Genomic DNA, 23,234 nt, shown 5'->3' on the forward strand with positions numbered 1-23,234 from the left:
GTGCCTTAGTGCAATATCTTTTGATATTTAAGTGGGAACCGGAGGTCATGTTAAGTAGAAATATTTGTACCGTTGATTAGTTGTTGGAGAAAGGAAGAGCTCAGCAATTAGGTGATGGCAGGAAAGACTATCCTGAATAGATGAGTTTGCAGGGATCACCTGAAGCATACAGACAGGGAAATAGCCATATAGATTGGTGTAGGGAATCTGAGAGGATGGGATAGTCCATGGGAAAATCCCAGAGGACAGCATGGGATGAAGTTTTGAGGGAGCTAGCGAACAGGAGTTCTTGGAAGCAGAGAACAGGGTGGTTTATTTGATACTATATGATAAGGTTAATGATGTAGCTAGAGGCAAAGTTGTGGGAAGCTTTTTATGCCCTTAGTATTTTGAATTTGATTTGTTGGGAGAACGGAAGCCAAGGAGAGATTGGCAGAGATCGGGTGGCTGACACCTCTACTAGTAAATGGTTGGTAAGGGGGATACAACTGGCAGTAGCGAATCAGATAGACTGAAGGGGGAATGGTCTGTTTAGAGGCAGGCCATAGAGTAAGGAGTTGCAATAGTCGAGAGATATCACGGGAGTGAAGTGGAAGTTTGGTGGTGTCATTGGTAAAAATGGGGCATTCTTTGGAATTCTTATTGTGGGGAAGGTAGCGAGATTTAGACAGTAAATAGTTGTGGGGCTGACAAAAGGGTACATAAAGAATTACAGCTTGCACCGGGCATGAGGGAAGGGAACAATATAACGCAGGTTAGCTTACCATTCCCTCTCTTTGCTCTGAATTTCACAGGGTACTTCCAATTTTGCTGATATCAACTCTCAAGAAAAGCCTAAACCACTAGGCTCTATCGTTAACTTGTGCAGCAAATCCACGTCAATAAAGCTCCCTTATGAATGTAATCCATTACTTTATAAAGCATTAGAGCAGCATCACTATGAAGAATGACTATATAAAACCGACTCTGGTGGGACTCGAACCCACAACCTTTGAATTACTACACCAACTAGAAGTCCAATGCGCTATCCATTGCGCCACAGAGCCCTCTCTGAAGACTTTGTTAGAGGAACTTGCCTGAGGAACTATTCAAGTCGTAACAAATAAACACAATTGAATAATAGTCACTGCTAAATAATAGGGATGAGCTCAAGATCTGGTCCAGATACAGTTTAAGATTTAAATTTACCTGCTTGGGCATGTGCCTTAGTGCAATATCTTTTGATATTTAAGTGGGAACCGGAGGTCATGTTAAGTAGAAATATTTGTACCGTTGATTAGTTGTTGGAGAAAGGAAGAGCTCAGCAATTAGGTGATGTCAGGAAAGACTATCCTGAATAGATGAGTTTGCAGGGATCACCTGAAGCATACAGACAGGGAAATAGCCATATAGATTGGTGTAGGGAATCTGAGAGGATGGGATAGTCCATGGGAAAATCCCAGAGGACAGCATGGGATGAAGTTTTGAGGGAGCTAGCGAACAGGAGTTCTTGGAAGCAGAGAACAGGGTGGTTTATTTGATACTATATGATAAGGTTAATGATGTAGCTAGAGGCAGAGTTGTGGGAAGCTTTTTATGCCCTTAGTATTTTGAATTTGATTTGTTGGGAGAACGGAAGCCAAGGAGAGATTGGCAGAGATCGGGTGGCTGACACCTCTACTAGTAAATGGTTGGTAAGGGGGATACAACTGGCAGTAGCGAATCAGATAGACTGAAGGGGGAATGGTCTGTTTAGAGGCAGGCCATAGAGTAAGGAGTTGCAATAGTCGAGAGATATCACGGGAGTGAAGTGGAAGTTTGGTGGTGTCATTGGTAAAAATGGGGCATTCTTTGGAATTCTTATTGTGGGGAAGGTAGCGAGATTTAGACAGTAAATAGTTGTGGGGCTGACAAAAGGGTACATAAAGAATTACAGCTTGCACCGGGCATGAGGGAAGGGAACAATATAACGCAGGTTAGCTTACCATTCCCTCTCTTTGCTCTGAATTGCACAGGGTACTTCCAATTTTGCTGATATCAACTCTCAAGAAAAGCCTAAACCACTAGGCTCTATCGTTAACTTGTGCAGCAAATCCACATCAATAAAGCTCCCTTATGAATGTAATCCATTACTTTATAAAGCATTAGAGCAGCATCACTATGAAGAATGACTATATAAAACCGACTCTGGTGGGACTCGAACCCACAACCTTTGAATTACTACACCAACTAGAAGTCCAATGCGCTATCCATTGCGCCACAGAGCCCTCTCTGAAGACTTTGTTAGAGGAACTTGCCTGAGGAACTATTCAAGTCGTAACAAATAAACACAATTGAATAATGGTCACTGCTAAATAATAGGGATGAGCTCAAGATCTGGTCCAGATACAGTTTAAGATTTAAATTTACCTGCTTGGGCATGTGCCTTAGTGCAATATCTTTTGATATTTAAGTGGGAACCGGAGGTCATGTTAAGTAGAAATATTTGTACCGTTGATTAGTTGTTGGAGAAAGGAAGAGCTCAGCAATTAGGTGATGGCAGGAAAGACTATCCTGAATAGATGAGTTTGCAGGGATCACCTGAAGCATACAGACAGGGAAATAGCCATATAGATTGGTGTAGGGAATCTGAGAGGATGTGATAGTCCATGGGAAAATCCCAGAGGACAGCATGGGATGAAGTTTTGAGGGAGCTAGCGAACAGGAGTTCTTGGAAGCAGAGAACAGGGTGGTTTATTTGATACTATATGATAAGGTTAATGATGTAGCTAGAGGCAGAGTTGTGGGAAGCTTTTTATGCCCTTAGTATTTTGAATTTGATTTGTTGGGAGAACGGAAGCCAAGGAGAGATTGGCAGAGATCGGGTGGCTGACACCTCTACTAGTAAATGGTTGGTAAGGGGGATACAACTGGCAGTAGCGAATCAGATAGACTGAAGGGGGAATGGTCTGTTTAGAGGCAGGCCATAGAGTAAGGAGTTGCAATAGTCGAGAGATATCACGGGAGTGAAGTGAAAGTTTGGTGGTGTCATTGGTAAAAATGGGGCATTCTTTGGAATTCTTATTGTGGTGAAGGTAGCGAGATTTAGACAGTAAATAGTTGTGGGGCTGACAAAAGGGTACATAAAGAATTACAGCTTGCACCGGGCATGAGGGAAGGGAACAATATAACGCAGGTTAGCTTACCATTCCCTCTCTTTGCTCTGAATTGCACAGGGTACTTCCAATTTTGCTGATATCAACTCTCAAGAGAAGCCTAAACCACTAGGCTCTATCGTTAACTTGTGCAGCAAATCCACGTCAATAAAGCTCCCTTATGAATGTAATCCATTACTTTATAAAGCATTAGAGCAGCATCACTATGAAGAATGACTATATAAAACCGACTCTGGTGGGACTCGAACCCACAACCTTTGAATTACAACACCAACTAGAAGTCCAATGCGCTATCCATTGCGCCACAGAGCCCTCTCTGAAGACTTTGTTAGAGGAACTTGCCTGAGGAACTTGCCTGAGGAACTTGCCTGAGGAACTATTCAAGTCGTAACAAATAAACACAATTGAATAATGGTCACTGCTAAATAATAGGGATGAGCTCAAGATCTGGTCCAGATACAGTTGAAGATTTAAATTTACCTGCTTGGGCATGTGCCTTAGTGCAATATCTTTTGATATTTAAGTGGGAACCGGAGGTCATGTTAAGTAGAAATATTTGTACCGTTGATTAGTTGTTGGAGAAAGGAAGAGCTCAGCAATTAGGTGATGGCAGGAAAGACTATCCTGAATAGATGAGTTTGCAGGGATCACCTGAAGCATACAGACAGGGAAATAGCCATATAGATTGGTGTAGGGAATCTGAGAGGATGGGATAGTCCATGGGAAAATCCCAGAGGACAGCATGGGATGAAGTGTCGAGGGAGCTAGCGAACAGGAGTTCTTGGAAGCAGAGAACAGGGTGGTTTATTTGATACTATATGATAAGGTTAATGATGTAGCTAGAGGCAGAGTTGTGGGAAGCTTTTTATGCCCTTAGTATTTTGAATTTGATTTGTTGGAAGAACGGAAGCCAAGGAGAGATTGGCAGAGATCGGGTGGCTGACACCTCTACTAGTAAATGGTTGGTAAGGGGGATACAACTGGCAGTAGCGAATCAGATAGACTGAAGGGGGAATGGTCTGTTTAGAGGCAGGCCATAGAGTAAGGAGTTGCAATAGTCGAGAGATATCACGGGAGTGAAGTGGAAGTTTGGTGGTGTCATTGGTAAAAATGGGGCATTCTTTGGAATTCTTATTGTGGGGAAGGTAGCGAGATTTAGACAGTAAATAGTTGTGGGGCTGACAAAAGGGTACATAAAGAATTACAGCTTGCACCGGGCATGAGGGAAGGGAACAATATAACGCAGGTTAGCTTACCATTCCCTCTCTTTGCTCTGAATTGCACAGGGTACTTCCAATTTTGCTGATATCAACTCTCAAGAGAAGCCTAAACCACTAGGCTCTATCGTTAACTTGTGCAGCAAATCCACGTCAATAAAGCTCCCTTATGAATGTAATCCATTACTTTATAAAGCATTAGAGCAGCATCACTATGAAGAATGACTATATAAAACCGACTCTGGTGGGACTCGAACCCACAACCTTTGAATTACTACACCAACTAGAAGTCCAATGCGCTATCCATTGCGCCACAGAGCCCTCTCTGAAGAATTTGTTAGAGGAACTTGCCTGAGGAACTATTCAAGTCGTAACAAATAAACACAATTGAATAATGGTCACTGCTAAATAATAGGGATGAGCTCAAGATCTGGTCCAGATACAGTTTAAGATTTAAATTTACCTGCTTGGGCATGTGCCTTAGTGCAATATCTTTTGATATTTAAGTGGGAACCGGAGGTCATGTTAAAGTAGAAATATATTTGTACCATTCCCTCTCTTTGCTCTGAATTGCACAGGGTACTTCCAATTTTGCTGATATCAACTCTCAAGAGAAGCCTAAACCACTAGGCTCTATCGTTAACTTGTGCAGCAAATCCACGTCAATAAAGCTCCCTTATGAATGTAATCCATTACTTTATAAAGCATTAGAGCAGCATCACTATGAAGAATGACTATATAAAACCGACTCTGGTGGGACTCGAACCCACAACCTTTGAATTACTACACCAACTAGAAGTCCAATGCGCTATCCATTGCGCCACAGAGCCCTCTCTGAAGACTTTGTTAGAGGAACTTGCCTGAGGAACTTGCCTGAGGAACTTGCCTGAGGAACTATTCAAGTCGTAACAAATAAACACAATTGAATAATGGTCACTGCTAAATAATAGGGATGAGCTCAAGATCTGGTCCAGATACAGTTTAAGATTTAAATTTACCTGCTTGGGCATGTGCCTTAGTGCAATATCTTTTGATATTTAAGTGGGAACCGGAGGTCATGTTAAGTAGAAATATTTGTACCGTTGATTAGTTGTTGGAGAAAGGAAGAGCTCAGCAATTAGGTGATGGCAGGAAAGACTATCCTGAATAGATGAGTTTGCAGGGATCACCTGAAGCATACAGACAGGGAAATAGCCATATAGATTGGTGTAGGGAATCTGAGAGGATGGGATAGTCCATGGGAAAATCCCAGAGGACAGCATGGGATGAAGTGTTGAGGGAGCTAGCAAACAGGAGTTCTTGGAAGCAGAGAACAGGGTGGTTTATTTGATACTACCGTATATACTCGAGTATAAGCCGAGATTTTCAGCCTCTTTTTTGAGGCTGAAAGTGCCCCCCTCGGCTTATACTCGAGTCATCGCTGTCTGCCCGCTCGATCAGCGTGTCGAGCAGACAGACAGCGGCCATTCTACGATTCAAAAGCCGCGCCTCCGGCTCCGCCTTCGCCTGTGATAGGCGGAACACTGAATTTCCCAGCAGCCTGTGTTCCGCCTATCACGGACATCGTATCATCCTCGTACTACGGACGAGGATGATACGATGTCAGTGATAGGCGGAACACAGGCTGCTGGGAAATTCAGTGTTCCGCCTATCACAGGCGAAGGAGGAGGCGCGGCTTTTGAATTTTACAATGGCCGCCGAAGAGGGCACGGGACGGAGGCAAGGCAAGGCACGGCACGGCACGGCACGGGACGGGACGGAGGCAAGGCAAGGCACGACGGCAAGGCACGGCACGGCACGGGACGGAACGGAGGCAAGGAGGCAAGGCACGGGACGGAGGCTCGGGACAAAGGTAGGCTGGACACACACACACACACACACACACACACACACACACACACACACACACACACACACACACACACAGATACACACACACACACAGGGATGGGTGGATGGATGGAGACACACACAGGGATGGGTGGATGGATGGAGACACACACAGGGATGGATGGATGGAGACACACACACACAGGGATGGATGGATGGATGGATGGAGACACACACACACAGGGATGGATGGATGGATGGACACACACACACACAGGGATGGATGGACGGACACACAGGGATGGACGGACACACAGGGATGGACGGACACACAGGGATGGACGGACACACACACAGGGATGGACAGGCATGTCTCACCCTCGGCTTATACACGAGTCAATAAGTTTGCCAGTTTTTTTGGGGGTAAATTGGGGGCCTCGGCTTATATTCGGGTCGGCCTATACTCGAGTATATACGGTATATGATAAGGTTAATGATGTAGCTAGAGGCAGAGTTGTGGGAAGCTTTTTATGCCCTTAGTATTTTGAATTTGATTTGTTGGGAGAACGGAAGCCAAGGAGAGATTGGCAGAGATCGGGTGGCTGACACCTCTACTAGTAAATGGTTGGTAAGGGGGATACAACTGGCAGTAGCGAATCAGATAGACTGAAGGGGGAATGGTCTGTTTAGAGGCAGGCCATAGAGTAAGGAGTTGCAATAGTCAAGAGATATCACGGGAGTGAAGTGAAAGTTTGGTGGTGTCATTGGTAAAAATGGGGCATTCTTTGGAATTCTTATTGTGGGGAAGGTAGCGAGATTTAGACAGTAAATAGTTGTGGGGCTGACAAAAGGGTACATAAATAATTACAGCTTGCACCGGGCATGAGGGAAGGGAACAATATAACGCAGGTTAGCTTACCATTCCCTCTCTTTGCTCTGAATTTCACAGGGTACTTCCAATTTTGCTGATATCAACTCTCAAGAGAAGCCTAAAACACTAGGCTCTATCGTTAACTTGTGCAGCAAATCCACGTCAATAAAGCTCCCTTATGAATGTAATCCATTACTTTATAAAGCATTAGAGCAGCATCACTATGAAGAATGACTATATAAAACCGACTCTGGTGGGACTCGAACCCACAACCTTTGAATTACTTCATCAACTAAAAGTCCAATGCGCTATCCATTGCGCCACAGAGCCCTCTCTGAAGACTTTGTTAGAGGAACTTGCCTGAGGAACTATTCAAGTCGTAACAAATAAACACAATTGAATAATGGTCACTGCTAAATAATAGGGATGAGCTCAAGATCTGGTCCAGATACAGTTTAAGATTTAAATTTACCTGCTTGGGCATGTGCCTTAGTGCAATATCTTTTGATATTTAAGTGGGAACCGGAGGTCATGTTAAGTAGAAATATTTGTACCGTTGATTAGTTGTTGGAGAAAGGAAGAGCTCAGCAATTAGGTGATGGCAGGAAAGACTATCCTGAATAGATGAGTTTGCAGGGATCACCTGAAGCATACAGACAGGGAAATAGCCATATAGATTGGTGTAGGGAATCTGAGAGGATGGGATAGTCCATGGGAAAATCCCAGAGGACAGCATGGGATGAAGTGTTGAGGGAGCTAGCAAACAGGAGTTCTTGGAAGCAGAGAACAGGGTGGTTTATTTGATACTATATGATAAGGTTAATGATGTACCTAGAGGCAGAGTTGGGGGAAGCTTTTTATGCGCTTAGTATTTTGAATTTGATTTGTTGGGAGAACGGAAACCAAGGAGAGATTGGCAGAGATCGGGTGGCTGACACCTCTACTAGTAAATGGTTGGTAAGGGGGATACAACTGGCAGTAGCGAATCAGATAGACTGAAGGGGGAATGGTCTGTTTAGAGGCAGGCCATAGAGTAAGGAGTTGCAATAGTCGAGAGATATCACGGGAGTGAAGTGAAAGTTTGGTGGTGTCATTGGTAAAAATGGGGCATTCTTTGGAATTCTTATTGTGGTGAAGGTAGCAAGATTTAGACAGTAAATAGTTGTGGGGCTGACAAAAGGGTACATAAAGAATTACAGCTTGCACCGGGCATGAGGGAAGGGAACAATATAACGCAGGTTAGCTTACCATTCCCTCTCTTTGCTCTGAATTGCACAGGGTACTTCCAATTTTGCTGATATCAACTCTCAAGAGAAGCCTAAACCACTAGGCTCTATCGTTAACTTGTGCAGCAAATCCACGTCAATAAAGCTCCCTTATGAATGCAATCCATTACTTTATAAAGCATTAGAGCAGCATCACTATGAAGAATGACTATATAAAACCGACTCTGGTGGGACTCGAACCCACAACCTTTGAATTACTACACCAACTAGAAGTCCAATGCGCTATCCATTGCGCCACAGAGCCCTCTCTGAAGACTTTGTTAGAGGAACTTGCCTGAGGAACTATTCAAGTCGTAACAAATAAACACAATTGAATAATGGTCACTGCTAAATAATAGGGATGAGCTCAAGATCTGGTCCAGATACAGTTTAAGATTTAAATTTACCTGCTTGGGCATGTGCCTTAGTGCAATATCTTTTGATATTTAAGTGGGAACCGGAGGTCATGTTAAGTAGAAATATTTGTACCGTTGATTAGTTGTTGGAGAAAGGAAGAGCTCAGCAATTAGGTGATGGCAGGAAAGACTATCCTGAATAGATGAGTTTGCAGGGATCACCTGAAGCATACAGACAGGGAAATAGCCATATAGATTGGTGTAGGGAATCTGAGAGGATGGGATAGTCCATGGGAAAATCCCAGAGGACAGCATGGGATGAAGTGTTGAGGGAGCTAGCAAACAGGAGTTCTTGGAAGCAGAGAACAGGGTGGTTTATTTGATACTATATGATAAGGTTAATGATGTAGCTAGAGGCAGAGTTGGGGGAAGCTTTTTATGCCCTTAGTATTTTGAATTTGATTTGTTGGGAGAACGGAAGCCAAGGAGAGATTGGCAGAGATCGGGTGGCTGACACCTCTACTAGTAAATGGTTGGTAAGGGGGATACAACTGGCAGTAGCGAATCAGATAGACTGAAGGGGGAATGGTCTGTTTAGAGGCAGGCCATAGAGTAAGGAGTTGCAATAGTCGAGAGATATCACGGGAGTGAAGTGAAAGTTTGGTGGTGTCATTGGTAAAAATGGGGCATTCTTTGGAATTCTTATTGTGGTGAAGGTAGCAAGATTTAGACAGTAAATAGTTGTGGGGCTGACAAAAGGGTACATAAAGAATTACAGCTTGCACCGGGCATGAGGGAAGGGAACAATATAACGCAGGTTAGCTTACCATTCCCTCTCTTTGCTCTGAATTGCACAGGGTACTTCCAATTTTGCTGATATCAACTCTCAAGAGAAGCCTAAACCACTAGGCTCTATCGTTAACTTGTGCAGCAAATCCACGTCAATAAAGCTCCCTTATGAATGCAATCCATTACTTTATAAAGCATTAGAGCAGCATCACTATGAAGAATGACTATATAAAACCGACTCTGGTGGGACTCGAACCCACAACCTTTGAATTACTACACCAACTAGAAGTCCAATGCGCTATCCATTGCGCCACAGAGCCCTCTCTGAAGACTTTGTTAGAGGAACTTGCCTGAGGAACTATTCAAGTCGTAACAAATAAACACAATTGAATAATGGTCACTGCTAAATAATAGGGATGAGCTCAAGATCTGGTCCAGATACAGTTTAAGATTTAAATTTACCTGCTTGGGCATGTGCCTTAGTGCAATATCTTTTGATATTTAAGTGGGAACCGGAGGTCATGTTAAGTAGAAATATTTGTACCGTTGATTAGTTGTTGGAGAAAGGAAGAGCTCAGCAATTAGGTGATGGCAGGAAAGACTATCCTGAATAGATGAGTTTGCAGGGATCACCTGAAGCATACAGACAGGGAAATAGCCATATAGATTGGTGTAGGGAATCTGAGAGGATGGGATAGTCCATGGGAAAATCCCAGAGGACAGCATGGGATGAAGTGTTGAGGGAGCTAGCAAACAGGAGTTCTTGGAAGCAGAGAACAGGGTGGTTTATTTGATACTATATGATAAGGTTAATGATGTAGCTAGAGGCAGAGTTGGGGGAAGCTTTTTATGCCCTTAGTATTTTGAATTTGATTTGTTGGGAGAACGGAAGCCAAGGAGAGATTGGCAGAGATCGGGTGGCTGACACCTCTACTAGTAAATAGTTGGTAAGGGGGATACAACTGGCAGTAGCGAATCAGATAGACTGAAGGGGGAATGGTCTGTTTAGAGGCAGGCCATAGAGTAAGTAGTTGCAATAGTCGAGAGATATCACGGGAGTGAAGTGAAAGTTTGGTGGTGTCATTGGTAAAAATGGGGCATTCTTTGGAATTCTTATTGTGGGGAAGGTAGCGAGATTTAGACAGTAAATAGTTGTGGGGCTGACAAAAGGGTACATAAAGAATTACAGCTTGCACCGGGCATGAGGGAAGGGAACAATATAACGCAGGTTAGCTTACCATTCCCTCTCTTTGCTCTGAATTTCACAGGGTACTTCCAATTTTGCTGATATCAACTCTCAAGAGAAGCCTTAACCACTAGGCTCTATCGTTAACTTGTGCAGCAAATCCACGTCAATAAAGCTCCCTTATGAATGTAATCCATTACTTTATAAAGCATTAGAGCAGCATCACTATGAAGAATGACTATATAAAACCGACTCTGGTGGGACTCGAACCCACAACCTTTGAATTACTTCATCAACTAGAAGTCCAATGCGCTATCCATTGCGCCACAGAGCCCTCTCTGAAGACTTTGTTAGAGGAACTTGCCTGAGGAACTATTCAAGTCGTAACAAATAAACACAATTGAATAATGGTCACTGCTAAATAATAGGGATGAGCTCAAGATCTGGTCCAGATACAGTTTAAGATTTAAATTTACCTGCTTGGGCATGTGCCTTAGTGCAATATCTTTTGATATTTAAGTGGGAACCGGAGGTCATGTTAAGTAGAAATATTTGTACCGTTGATTAGTTGTTGGAGAAAGGAAGAGCTCAGCAATTAGGTGATGGCAGGAAAGACTATCCTGAATAGATGAGTTTGCAGGGATCACCTGAAGCATACAGACAGGGAAATAGCCATATAGATTGGTGTAGGGAATCTGAGAGGATGGGATAGTCCATGGGAAAATCCCAGAGGACAGCATGGGATGAAGTGTTGAGGGAGCTAGCAAACAGGAGTTCTTGGAAGCAGAGAACAGGGTGGTTTATTTGATACTATATGATAAGGTTAATGATGTAGCTAGAGGCAGAGTTGGGGGAAGCTTTTTATGCCCTTAGTATTTTGAATTTGATTTGTTGGGAGAACAGAAACCAAGGAGAGATTGGCAGAGATCGGGTGGCTGACTCCTCTACTAGTAAATGGTTGGTAAGGGGGATACAACTGGCAGTAGCGAATCAGATAGACTGAAGGGGGAATGGTCTGTTTAGAGGCAGGCCATAGAGTAAGGAGTTGCAATAGTCGAGAGATATCACGGGAGTGAAGTGAAAGTTTGGTGGTGTCATTGGTAAAAATGGGGCATTCTTTGGAATTCTTATTGTGGTGAAGGTAGCGAGATTTAGACAGTAAATAGTTGTGGGGCTGACAAAAGGGTACATAAAGAATTACAGCTTGCACCGGGCATGAGGGAAGGGAACAATATAACGCAGGTTAGCTTACCATTCCCTCTCTTTGCTCTGAATTGCACAGGGTACTTCCAATTTTGCTGATATCAACTCTCAAGAGAAGCCTAAACCACTAGGCTCTATCGTTAACTTGTGCAGCAAATCCACGTCAATAAAGCTCCCTTATGAATGTAATCCATTACTTTATAAAGCATTAGAGCAGCATCACTATGAAGAATGACTATATAAAACCGACTCTGGTGGGACTCGAACCCACAACCTTTGAATTACTACACCAACTAGAAGTCCAATGCGCTATCCATTGCGCCACAGAGCCCTCTCTGAAGACTTTGTTAGAGGAACTTGCCTGAGGAACTATTCAAGTCGTAACAAATAAACACAATTGAATAATGGTCACTGCTAAATAATAGGGATGAGCTCAAGATCTGGTCCAGATACAGTTTAAGATTTAAATTTACCTGCTTGGGCATGTGCCTTAGTGCAATTTCTTTTGATATTTAAGTGGGAACCGGAGGTCATGTTAAGTAGAAATATTTGTACCGTTGATTAGTTGTTGGAGAAAGGAAGAGCTCAGCAATTAGGTGATGGCAGGAAAGACTATCCTGAATAGATGAGTTTGCAGGGTTCACCTGAAGCATACAGACAAGGAAATAGCCATATAGATTGGTGTAGGGAATTTGAGAGGATGGGATAGTCCATGGGAAAATCCCAGAGGACAGCATGGGATGAAGTGTTGAGGGAGCTAGCGAACAGGAGTTCTTGGAAGCAGAGAACAGGGTGGTTTATTTGATACTATATGATAAGGTTAATGATGTAGCTAGAGGCAGAGTTGTGGGAAGCTTTTTATGCCCTTAGTATTTTGAATTTGATTTGTTGGGAGAACGGAAGCCAAGGAGAGATTGGCAGAGATCGGGTGGCTGACACCTCTACTAGTAAATGGTTGGTAAGGGGGATACAACTGGCAGTAGCGAATCAGATAGACTGAAGGGGGAATGGTCTGTTTAGAGGCAGGCCATAGAGTAAGGAGTTGCAATAGTCAAGAGATATCACGGGAGTGAAGTGAAAGTTTGGTGGTGTCATTGGTAAAAATGGGGCATTCTTTGGAATTCTTATTGTGGGGAAGGTAGCGAGATTTAGACAGTAAATAGTTGTGGGGCTGACAAAAGGGTACATAAAGAATTACAGCTTGCACCGGGCATGAGGGAAGGGAACAATATAACGCAGGTTAGCTTACCATTCCCTCTCTTTGCTCTGAATTTCACAGGGTACTTCCAATTTTGCTGATATCAACTCTCAAGAGAAGCCTAAAACACTAGGCTCTATCGTTAACTTGTGCAGCAAATCCACGTCAATAAAGCTCCCTTATGAATGTAATCCATTACTTTATAAAGCATTAGAGCAGCATCACTATGAAGAATGACTATATAAAACCGACTCTGGTGGGACTCGAACCCACAACCTTTGAATTACTTCATCAACTAAAAGTCCAATGCGCTATCCATTGCGCCACAGAGCCCTCTCTGAAGACTTTGTTAGAGGAACTTGCCTGAGGAACTATTCAAGTCGTAACAAATAAACACAATTGAATAATGGTCACTGCTAAATAATAGGGATGAGCTCAAGATCTGGTCCAGATACAGTTTAAGATTTAAATTTACCTGCTTGGGCATGTGCCTTAGTGCAATATCTTTTGATATTTAAGTGGGAACCGGAGGTCATGTTAAGTAGAAATATTTGTACCGTTGATTAGTTGTTGGAGAAAGGAAGAGCTCAGCAATTAGGTGATGGCAGGAAAGACTATCCTGAATAGATGAGTTTGCAGGGATCACCTGAAGCATACAGACAGGGAAATAGCCATATAGATTGGTGTAGGGAATCTGAGAGGATGGGATAGTCCATGGGAAAATCCCAGAGGACAGCATGGGATGAAGTGTTGAGGGAGCTAGCAAACAGGAGTTCTTGGAAGCAGAGAACAGGGTGGTTTATTTGATACTATATGATAAGGTTAATGATGTAGCTAGAGGCAGAGTTGGGGGAAGCTTTTTATGCCCTTAGTATTTTGAATTTGATTTGTTGGGAGAACGGAAGCCAAGGAGAGATTGGCAGAGATCGGGTGGCTGACACCTCTACTAGTAAATAGTTGGTAAGGGGGATACAACTGGCAGTAGCGAATCAGATAGACTGAAGGGGGAATGGTCTGTTTAGAGGCAGGCCATAGAGTAAGGAGTTGCAATAGTCGAGAGATATCACGGGAGTGAAGTGAAAGTTTGGTGGTGTCATTGGTAAAAATGGGGCATTCTTTGGAATTCTTATTGTGGGGAAGGTAGCGAGATTTAGACAGTAAATAGTTGTGGGGCTGACAAAAGGGTACATAAAGAATTACAGCTTGCACCGGGCATGAGGGAAGGGAACAATATAACGCAGGTTAGCTTACCATTCCCTCTCTTTGCTCTGAATTTCACAGGGTACTTCCAATTTTGCTGATATCAACTCTCAAGAGAAGCCTAAAACACTAGGCTCTATCGTTAACTTGTGCAGCAAATCCACGTCAATAAAGCTCCCTTATGAATGTAATCCATTACTTTATAAAGCATTAGAGCAGCATCACTATGAAGAATGACTATATAAAACCGACTCTGGTGGGACTCGAACCCACAACCTTTGAATTACTTCATCAACTAGAAGTCCAATGCGCTATCCATTGCGCCACAGAGCCCTCTCTGAAGACTTTGTTAGAGGAACTTGCCTGAGGAACTATTCAAGTCGTAACAAATAAACACAATTGAATAATGGTCACTGCTAAATAATAGGGATGAGCTCAAGATCTGGTCCAGATACAGTTTAAGATTTAAATTTACCTGCTTGGGCATGTGCCTTAGTGCAATATCTTTTGATATTTAAGTGGGAACCGGAGGTCATGTTAAGTAGAAATATTTGTACCGTTGATTAGTTGTTGGAGAAAGGAAGAGCTCAGCAATTAGGTGATGGCAGGAAAGACTATCCTGAATAGATGAGTTTGCAGGGATCACCTGAAGCATACAGACAGGGAAATAGCCATATAGATTGGTGTAGGGAATCTGAGAGGATGGGATAGTCCATGGGAAAATCCCAGAGGACAGCATGGGATGAAGTGTTGAGGGAGCTAGCAAACAGGAGTTCTTGGAAGCAGAGAACAGGGTGGTTTATTTGATACTATATGATAAGGTTAATGATGTAGCTAGAGGCAGAGTTGGGGGAAGCTTTTTATGCCCTTAGTATTTTGAATTTGATTTGTTGGGAGAACGGAAACCAAGGAGAGATTGGCAGAGATCGGGTGGCTGACACCTCTACTAGTAAATGGTTGGTAAGGGGGATACAACTGGCAGTAGCGAATCAGATAGACTGAAGGGGGAATGGTCTGTTTAGAGGCAGGCCATAGAGTAAGGAGTTGCAATAGTCAAGAGATATCACGGGAGTGAAGTGAAAGTTTGGTGGTGTCATTGGTAAAAATGGGGCATTCTTTGGAATTCTTATTGTGGGGAAGGTAGCGAGATTTAGACAGTAAATAGTTGTGGGGCTGACAAAAGGGTACATAAAGAATTACAGCTTGCACCGGGCATGAGGGAAGGGAACAATATAACGCAGGTTAGCTTACCATTCCCTCTCTTTGCTCTGAATTTCACAGGGTACTTCCAATTTTGCTGATATCAACTCTCAAGAGAAGCCTAAAACACTAGGCTCTATCGTTAACTTGTGCAGCAAATCCACGTCAATAAAGCTCCCTTATGAATGTAATCCATTACTTTATAAAGCATTAGAGCAGCATCACTATGAAGAATGACTATATAAAACCGACTCTGGTGGGACTCGAACCCACAACCTTTGAATTACTTCATCAACTAAAAGTCCAATGCGCTATCCATTGCGCCACAGAGCCCTCTCTGAAGACTTTGTTAGAGGAACTTGCCTGAGGAACTATTCAAGTCGTAACAAATAAACACAATTGAATAATGGTCACTGCTAAATAATAGGGATGAGCTCAAGATCTGGTCCAGATACAGTTTAAGATTTAAATTTACCTGCTTGGGCATGTGCCTTAGTGCAATATCTTTTGATATTTAAGTGGGAACCGGAGGTCATGTTAAGTAGAAATATTTGTACCGTTGATTAGTTGTTGGAGAAAGGAAGAGCTCAGCAATTAGGTGATGGCAGGAAAGACTATCCTGAATAGATGAGTTTGCAGGGTTCACCTGAAGCATACAGACAAGGAAATAGCCATATAGATTGGTGTAGGGAATCTGAGAGGATGGGATAGTCCATGGGAAAATCCCAGAGGACAGCATGGGATGAAGTGTTGAGGGAGCTAGCGAACAGGAGATCTTGGAAGCAGAGAACAGGGTGGTTTATTTGATACTATATGATAAGGTTAATGATGTAGCTAGAGGCAGAGTTGTGGGAAGCTTTTTATGCCCTTAGTATTTTGAATTTGATTTGTTGGGAGAACGGAAGCCAAGGAGAGATTGGCAGAGATCGGGTGGCTGACACCTCTACTAGTAAATGGTTGGTAAGGGGGATACAACTGGCAGTAGCGAATCAGATAGACTGAAGGGGGAATGGTCTGTTTAGAGGCAGGCCATAGAGTAAGGAGTTGCAATAGTCAAGAGATATCACGGGAGTGAAGTGAAAGTTTGGTGGTGTCATTGGTAAAAATGGGGCATTCTTTGGAATTCTTATTGTGGGGAAGGTAGCGAGATTTAGACAGTAAATAGTTGTGGGGCTGACAAAAGGGTACATAAAGAATTACAGCTTGCACCGGGCATGAGGGAAGGGAACAATATAACGCAGGTTAGCTTACCATTCCCTCTCTTTGCTCTGAATTTCACAGGGTACTTCCAATTTTGCTGATATCAACTCTCAAGAGAAGCCTAAAACACTAGGCTCTATCGTTAACTTGTGCAGCAAATCCACGTCAATAAAGCTCCCTTATGAATGTAATCCATTACTTTATAAAGCATTAGAGCAGCATCACTATGAAGAATGACTATATAAAACCGACTCTGGTGGGACTCGAACCCACAACCTTTGAATTACTTCATCAACTAAAAGTCCAATGCGCTATCCATTGCGCCACAGAGCCCTCTCTGAAGACTTTGTTAGAGGAACTTGCCTGAGGAACTATTCAAGTCGTAACAAATAAACACAATTGAATAATGGTCACTGCTAAATAATAGGGATGAGCTCAAGATCTGGTCCAGATACAGTTTAAGATTTAAATTTACCTGCTTGGGCATGTGCCTTAGTGCAATATCTTTTGATATTTAAGTGGGAACCGGAGGTCATGTTAAGTAGAAATATTTGTACCGTTGATTAGTTGTTGGAGAAAGGAAGAGCTCAGCAATTAGGTGATGGCAGGAAAGACTATCCTGAATAGATGAGTTTGCAGGGATCACCTGAAGCATAAAGACAGGGAAATAGCCATATAGATTGGTGTAGGGAATCTGAGAGGATGGGATAGTCCATGGGAAAATCCCAGAGGACAGCATGGGATGAAGTGTCGAGGGAGCTAGCAAACAGGAGTTCTTGGAAGCAGAGAACAGGGTGGTTTATTTGATACTATATGATAAGGTTAATGATGTAGCTAGAGGCAGAGTTGGGGGAAGCTTTTTATGCCCTTAGTATTTTGAATTTGATTTGTTGGGAGAACGGAAACCAAGGAGAGATTGGCAGAGATCGGGTGGCTGACACCTCTACTAGTAAATGGTTGGTAAGGGGGATACAACTGGCAGTAGCGAATCAGATAGACTGAAGGGCGAATGGTCTGTTTAGAGGCAGGCCATAGAGTAAGGAGTTGCAATAGTCGAGAGATATCACGGGAGTGAAGTGAAAGTTTGGTGGTGTCATTGGTAAAAATGGGGCATTCTTTGGAATTCTTATTGTGGTGAAGGTAGCGAGATTTAGACAGTAAATAGTTGTGGGGCTGACAAAAGGGTACATAAAGAATTACAGCTTGCACCGGGCATGAGGGAAGGGAACAATATAACGCAGGTTAGCTTACCATTCCCTCTCTTTGCTCTGAATTGCACAGGGTACTTCCAATTTTGCTGATATCAACTCTCAAGAGAAGCCTAAAACACTAGGCTCTATCGTTAACTTGTGCAGCAAATCCACGTCAATAAAGCTCCCTTATGAATGTAATCCATTACTTTATAAAGCATTAGAGCAGCATCACTATGAAGAATGACTATATAAAACCGACTCTGGTGGGACTCGAACCCACAACCTTTGAATTACTTCATCAACTAAAAGTCCAATGCGCTATCCATTGCGCCACAGAGCCCTCTCTGAAGACTTTGTTAGAGGAACTTGCCTGAGGAACTATTTAAGTCGTAACAAATAAACACAATTGAATAATGGTCACTGCTAAATAATAGGGATGAGCTCAAGATCTGGTCCAGATACAGTTTAAGATTTAAATTTACCTGCTTGGGCATGTGCCTTAGTGCAATATCTTTTGATATTTAAGTGGGAATCGGAGGTCATGTTAAGTAGAAATATTTGTACCGTTGATTAGTTGTTGGAGAAAGGAAGAGCTCAGCAATTAGGTGATGGCAGGAAAGACTATCCTGAATAGATGAGTTTGCAGGGTTCACCTGAAGCATACAGACAAGGAAATAGCCATATAGATTGGTGTAGGGAATTTGAGAGGATGGGATAGTCCATGGGAAAATCCCAGAGGACAGCATGGGATGAAGTGTTGAGGGAGCTAGCGAACAGGAGTTCTTGGAAGCAGAGAACAGGGTGGTTTATTTGATACTATATGATAAGGTTAATGATGTAGCTAGAGGCAGAGTTGTGGGAAGCTTTTTATGCCCTTAGTATTTTGAATTTGATTTGTTGGGAGAACGGAAGCCAAGGAGAGATTGGCAGAGATCGGGTGGCTGACACCTCTACTAGTAAATGGTTGGTAAGGGGGATACAACTGGCAGTAGCGAATCAGATAGACTGAAGGGGGAATGGTCTGTTTAGAGGCAGGCCATAGAGTAAGGAGTTGCAATAGTCAAGAGATATCACGGGAGTGAAGTGAAAGTTTGGTGGTGTCATTGGTAAAAATGGGGCATTCTTTGGAATTCTTATTGTGGGGAAGGTAGCGAGATTTAGACAGTAAATAGTTGTGGGGCTGACAAAAGGGTACATAAAGAATTACAGCTTGCACCGGGCATGAGGGAAGGGAACAATATAACGCAGGTTAGCTTACCATTCCCTCTCTTTGCTCTGAATTTCACAGGGTACTTCCAATTTTGCTGATATCAACTCTCAAGAGAAGCCTAAAACACTAGGCTCTATCGTTAACTTGTGCAGCAAATCCACGTCAATAAAGCTCCCTTATGAATGTAATCCATTACTTTATAAAGCATTAGAGCAGCATCACTATGAAGAATGACTATATAAAACCGACTCTGGTGGGACTCGAACCCACAACCTTTGAATTACTTCATCAACTAAAAGTCCAATGCGCTATCCATTGCGCCACAGAGCCCTCTCTGAAGACTTTGTTAGAGGAACTTGCCTGAGGAACTATTCAAGTCGTAACAAATAAACACAATTGAATAATGGTCACTGCTAAATAATAGGGATGAGCTCAAGATCTGGTCCAGATACAGTTTAAGATTTAAATTTACCTGCTTGGGCATGTGCCTTAGTGCAATATCTTTTGATATTTAAGTGGGAACCGGAGGTCATGTTAAGTAGAAATATTTGTACCGTTGATTAGTTGTTGGAGAAAGGAAGAGCTCAGCAATTAGGTGATGGCAGGAAAGACTATCCTGAATAGATGAGTTTGCATGGATCACCTGAAGCATAAAGACAGGGAAATAGCCATATAGATTGGTGTAGGGAATCTGAGAGGATGGGATAGTCCATGGGAAAATCCCAGAGGACAGCATGGGATGAAGTGTTGAGGGAGCTAGCAAACAGGAGTTCTTGGAAGCAGAGAACAGGGTGGTTTATTTGATACTATATGATAAGGTTAATGATGTAGCTAGAGGCAGAGTTGGGGGAAGCTTTTTATTAGTGATGGCCGAACGGTTCGCCCGGCGGTCGTTTCGCGGCGAATTTCCGACTTTCGCCGTCCGCGGGTTCGAACGCCTTTTTCCGTCGTTCGCCCCGGCGGACTTACGTGTTTAATGTATACAAGAACTTTAACCTTTCGTGACACGTTTATCATGTGTTACAGGACAACCAATTGAGACATGACAGCTCATGGACACTTGGACATTCCCCCTAACCTATAAATACACCCGATCCGGTGGCCATTTTACATTCTTTCTTCTGTCACTGTAGGGAAAGGATCCTGTGTGGAGTAGGGACAGAGAAAACGCTAGCTATTTGGTACACAAAAGTTCTTTTCAGGACTGGTATAGGTGTTAGGTCAGCAGCCTGAGTTTCTTTTGTCAGTTTAGATAAAGGGACAGAGCGCTGTATGCTGCTATTTTAGGGACAGCTCAGCCAGATTAGTCTTTCTTCATCATCATCATCATCATCATCATTAGCTGTTACTATCAGGTCCACAAAAGAGCTGTTCCAGCTAATCGTTCCAGCCTACTCTTTTTTGCCAATTTGTATAGGGACAGGCAGGAAGCAGTGTGTCAGGCAGTGAGGATAATTTTAAAGACTTGCTGTTACTATTAGTTCCACAAAGGTTCTTTTCAGGACTGGTATCAGTGGTACGGTAATAGGCTTGTACACGTATAATATTCTTTCTTCCAAATATAGAAAGAATATTATACTTGACTGCTGCCCTTCTGCTGCAGTCTGCTAATCATTCACAACTCACTTGTTCCACAAAGCTCTTTATCAGGACTGGTAACTTGGTCTGTCTAGGGTGCTACGGTACATAGGCTTGGGTGCGGTACAGTCTGCTGTTCTGTAAGGACCGCTATCGGTCCACAATACATAGGGTTGCCGTGCACTACTGCTGACCGCTGCCCTATACTGCAGCAGTCCTTCATTGGTATAGGGACTGACGTACAGTCTGCTAATCACTAACACACAACCTGCTTGGTCCACAAAAGTTCTTATAAGGACTGGTAACTTGGTATAGGGTGCTACGGTACATAGGCCTGAGTGCGTTACAGTCTGCTGTTCTGTAAGGACCGCTATCGGTCCACAATACATAGGGTTGCCGTGCACTACTGCTGACCGCTGCCCTATACTGCAGCAGTCCTTCAGCGGTATAGGGACTGACGCACAGTCTGCTAAACACTAACACACAACCTGCTTGGTCCACAAAAGTTTTTATAAGGACTGGTAACTTGGTATAGGGTGCTACGGTACATAGGCCTGAGTGCAGTACAGTCTGCTGTTCTGTAAGGACCGCTATCGGTCCACAATACATAGGGTTGCCGTGCACTACTGCTGACCGCTGCCCTATACTGCAGCAGTCCTTCATTGGTATAGGGACTGACGTACAGTCTGCTAATCACTAACACACAACCTGCTTGGTCCACAAAAGTTCTTATAAGGACTGGTAACTTGGTATAGGGTGCTACGGTACATAGGCCTGAGTGCGTTACAGTCTGCTGTTCTGTAAGGACCGCTATCGGTCCACAATACATAGGGTTGACGTGCACCACTGCTGACCGCTGCCCTATACTGCAGCAGTCCTTCAGCGGTATAGGGACTGACGTACAGTCTGCTAAACACTAATACACAACCTGCTTGGTCCACAAAAGTTCTTATAAGGACTGGTAACTTGGTATAGGGTGCTACGGTACATAGGCTTGAGTGCGGTACAGTCTGCTGTTCTGTAAGGACCGCTATCGGTCCACAATAGATAGGGTTGACGTGCACCACTGCTGACCGCTGCCCTATACTGCAGCAGTCCTTCAGCGGTATAGGGACTGACGCACAGTCTGCTAAACACTAACACACAACCTGCTTGGTCCACAAAAGTTTTTATAAGGACTGGTAACTTGGTATAGGGTGCTACGGTACATAGGCCTGAGTGCGTTACAGTCTGCTGTTCTGTAAGGACCGCTATCGGTCCACAATACATAGGGTTGCCGTGCACTACTGCTGACCGCTGCCCTATACTGCAGCAGTCCTTCATTGGTATAGGGACTGACGTACAGTCTGCTAATCACTAACACACAACCTGCTTGGTCCACAAAAGTTCTTATAAGGACTGGTAACTTGGTATAGGGTGCTACGGTACATAGGCCTGAGTGCGTTACAGTCTGCTGTTCTGTAAGGACCGCTATCGGTCCACAATACATAGGGTTGACGTGCACCACTGCTGACCGCTGCCCTATACTGCAGCAGTCCTTCAGCGGTATAGGGACTGACGTACAGTCTGCTAAACACTAATACACAACCTGCTTGGTCCACAAAAGTTCTTATAAGGACTGGTAACTTGGTATAGGGTGCTACGGTACATAGGCTTGAGTGCGGTACAGTCTGCTGTTCTGTAAGGACCGCTATCGGTCCACAATAGATAGGGTTGACGTGCACCACTGCTGACCGCTGCCCTATACTGCAGCAGTCCTTCAGCGGTATAGGGACTGACGCACAGTCTGCTAAACACTAACACACAACCTGCTTGGTCCACAAAAGTTTTTATAAGGACTGGTAACTTGGTATAGGGTGCTACGGTACATAGGCCTGAGTGCGTTACAGTCTGCTGTTCTGTAAGGACCGCTATCGGTCCACAATACATAGGGTTGCCGTGCACTACTGCTGACCGCTGCCCTATACTGCAGCAGTCCTTCATTGGTATAGGGACTGACGTACAGTCTGCTAATCACTAACACACAACCTGCTTGGTCCACAAAAGTTCTTATAAGGACTGGTAACTTGGTATAGGGTGCTACGGTACATAGGCCTGAGTGCGTTACAGTCTGCTGTTCTGTAAGGACCGCTATCGGTCCACAATACATAGGGTTGACGTGCACCACTGCTGACCGCTGCCCTATACTGCAGCAGTCCTTCAGCGGTATAGGGACTGACGTACAGTCTGCTAAACACTAATACACAACCTGCTTGGTCCACAAAAGTTCTTATAAGGACTGGTAACTTGGTATAGGGTGCTACGGTACATAGGCTTGAGTGCGGTACAGTCTGCTGTTCTGTAAGGACCGCTATCGGTCCACAATAGATAGGGTTGACGTGCACCACTGCTGACCGCTGCCCTATACTGCAGCAGTCCTTCAGCGGTATAGGGACTGACGCACAGTCTGCTAAACACTAACACACAACCTGCTTGTTCCACAAAAGTTCTTATAAGGACTGGTAACTTGGTATAGGGTGCTACGGTACATAGGCTTGAGTGCGGTACAGTCTGCTGTTCTGTAAGGACCGCTATCGGTCCACAATAGATAGGGTTGACGTGCAC

The 23,234-nt window shown here is 43.7% G+C and overlaps 10 non-coding genes across 10 annotated transcripts; all 10 read right to left on the bottom strand.

Annotated features, from left to right (window-relative positions):
* Window positions 1-961: 961 nt before the first annotated feature.
* TRNAR-UCU (transfer RNA arginine (anticodon UCU)) lies at window positions 962-1,046 on the bottom strand. The gene is given in 2 exon segments: window positions 962-997; window positions 1,010-1,046. It is a non-coding gene; the product is annotated as a tRNA-Arg (tRNA).
* A 1,115-nt stretch (window positions 1,047-2,161) lies between these two features.
* Window positions 2,162-2,246, bottom strand: TRNAR-UCU (transfer RNA arginine (anticodon UCU)). Its single transcript is given in 2 exon segments — window positions 2,162-2,197; window positions 2,210-2,246. It is a non-coding gene; the product is annotated as a tRNA-Arg (tRNA).
* Window positions 2,247-3,361: 1,115 nt separating this feature from the next.
* Window positions 3,362-3,446, bottom strand: TRNAR-UCU (transfer RNA arginine (anticodon UCU)). Its single transcript is given in 2 exon segments — window positions 3,362-3,397; window positions 3,410-3,446. It is a non-coding gene; the product is annotated as a tRNA-Arg (tRNA).
* Window positions 3,447-4,587: 1,141 nt separating this feature from the next.
* TRNAR-UCU (transfer RNA arginine (anticodon UCU)) lies at window positions 4,588-4,672 on the bottom strand. Its single transcript is given in 2 exon segments — window positions 4,588-4,623; window positions 4,636-4,672. It is a non-coding gene; the product is annotated as a tRNA-Arg (tRNA).
* Window positions 4,673-5,096: 424 nt separating this feature from the next.
* TRNAR-UCU (transfer RNA arginine (anticodon UCU)) lies at window positions 5,097-5,181 on the bottom strand. Its single transcript is given in 2 exon segments — window positions 5,097-5,132; window positions 5,145-5,181. It is a non-coding gene; the product is annotated as a tRNA-Arg (tRNA).
* A 3,316-nt stretch (window positions 5,182-8,497) lies between these two features.
* On the bottom strand, window positions 8,498-8,582 carry TRNAR-UCU (transfer RNA arginine (anticodon UCU)). The gene is given in 2 exon segments: window positions 8,498-8,533; window positions 8,546-8,582. It is a non-coding gene; the product is annotated as a tRNA-Arg (tRNA).
* A 1,115-nt stretch (window positions 8,583-9,697) lies between these two features.
* TRNAR-UCU (transfer RNA arginine (anticodon UCU)) lies at window positions 9,698-9,782 on the bottom strand. Its single transcript is given in 2 exon segments — window positions 9,698-9,733; window positions 9,746-9,782. It is a non-coding gene; the product is annotated as a tRNA-Arg (tRNA).
* A 1,115-nt stretch (window positions 9,783-10,897) lies between these two features.
* On the bottom strand, window positions 10,898-10,982 carry TRNAR-UCU (transfer RNA arginine (anticodon UCU)). The gene is given in 2 exon segments: window positions 10,898-10,933; window positions 10,946-10,982. It is a non-coding gene; the product is annotated as a tRNA-Arg (tRNA).
* Window positions 10,983-12,097: 1,115 nt separating this feature from the next.
* Window positions 12,098-12,182, bottom strand: TRNAR-UCU (transfer RNA arginine (anticodon UCU)). The gene is given in 2 exon segments: window positions 12,098-12,133; window positions 12,146-12,182. It is a non-coding gene; the product is annotated as a tRNA-Arg (tRNA).
* Window positions 12,183-14,497: 2,315 nt separating this feature from the next.
* On the bottom strand, window positions 14,498-14,582 carry TRNAR-UCU (transfer RNA arginine (anticodon UCU)). The gene is given in 2 exon segments: window positions 14,498-14,533; window positions 14,546-14,582. It is a non-coding gene; the product is annotated as a tRNA-Arg (tRNA).
* Between the last annotated feature and the right edge of the window lie 8,652 nt (window positions 14,583-23,234).

This window comes from Lithobates pipiens, unplaced genomic scaffold, assembly GCF_037356315.1.
Source record: "Lithobates pipiens isolate NorthernLeopardFrog02 unplaced genomic scaffold, aLitPip1_a1.2 Scaffold_13, whole genome shotgun sequence".
Classification (NCBI taxonomy): Eukaryota; Metazoa; Chordata; class Amphibia; order Anura; family Ranidae; genus Lithobates; species Lithobates pipiens.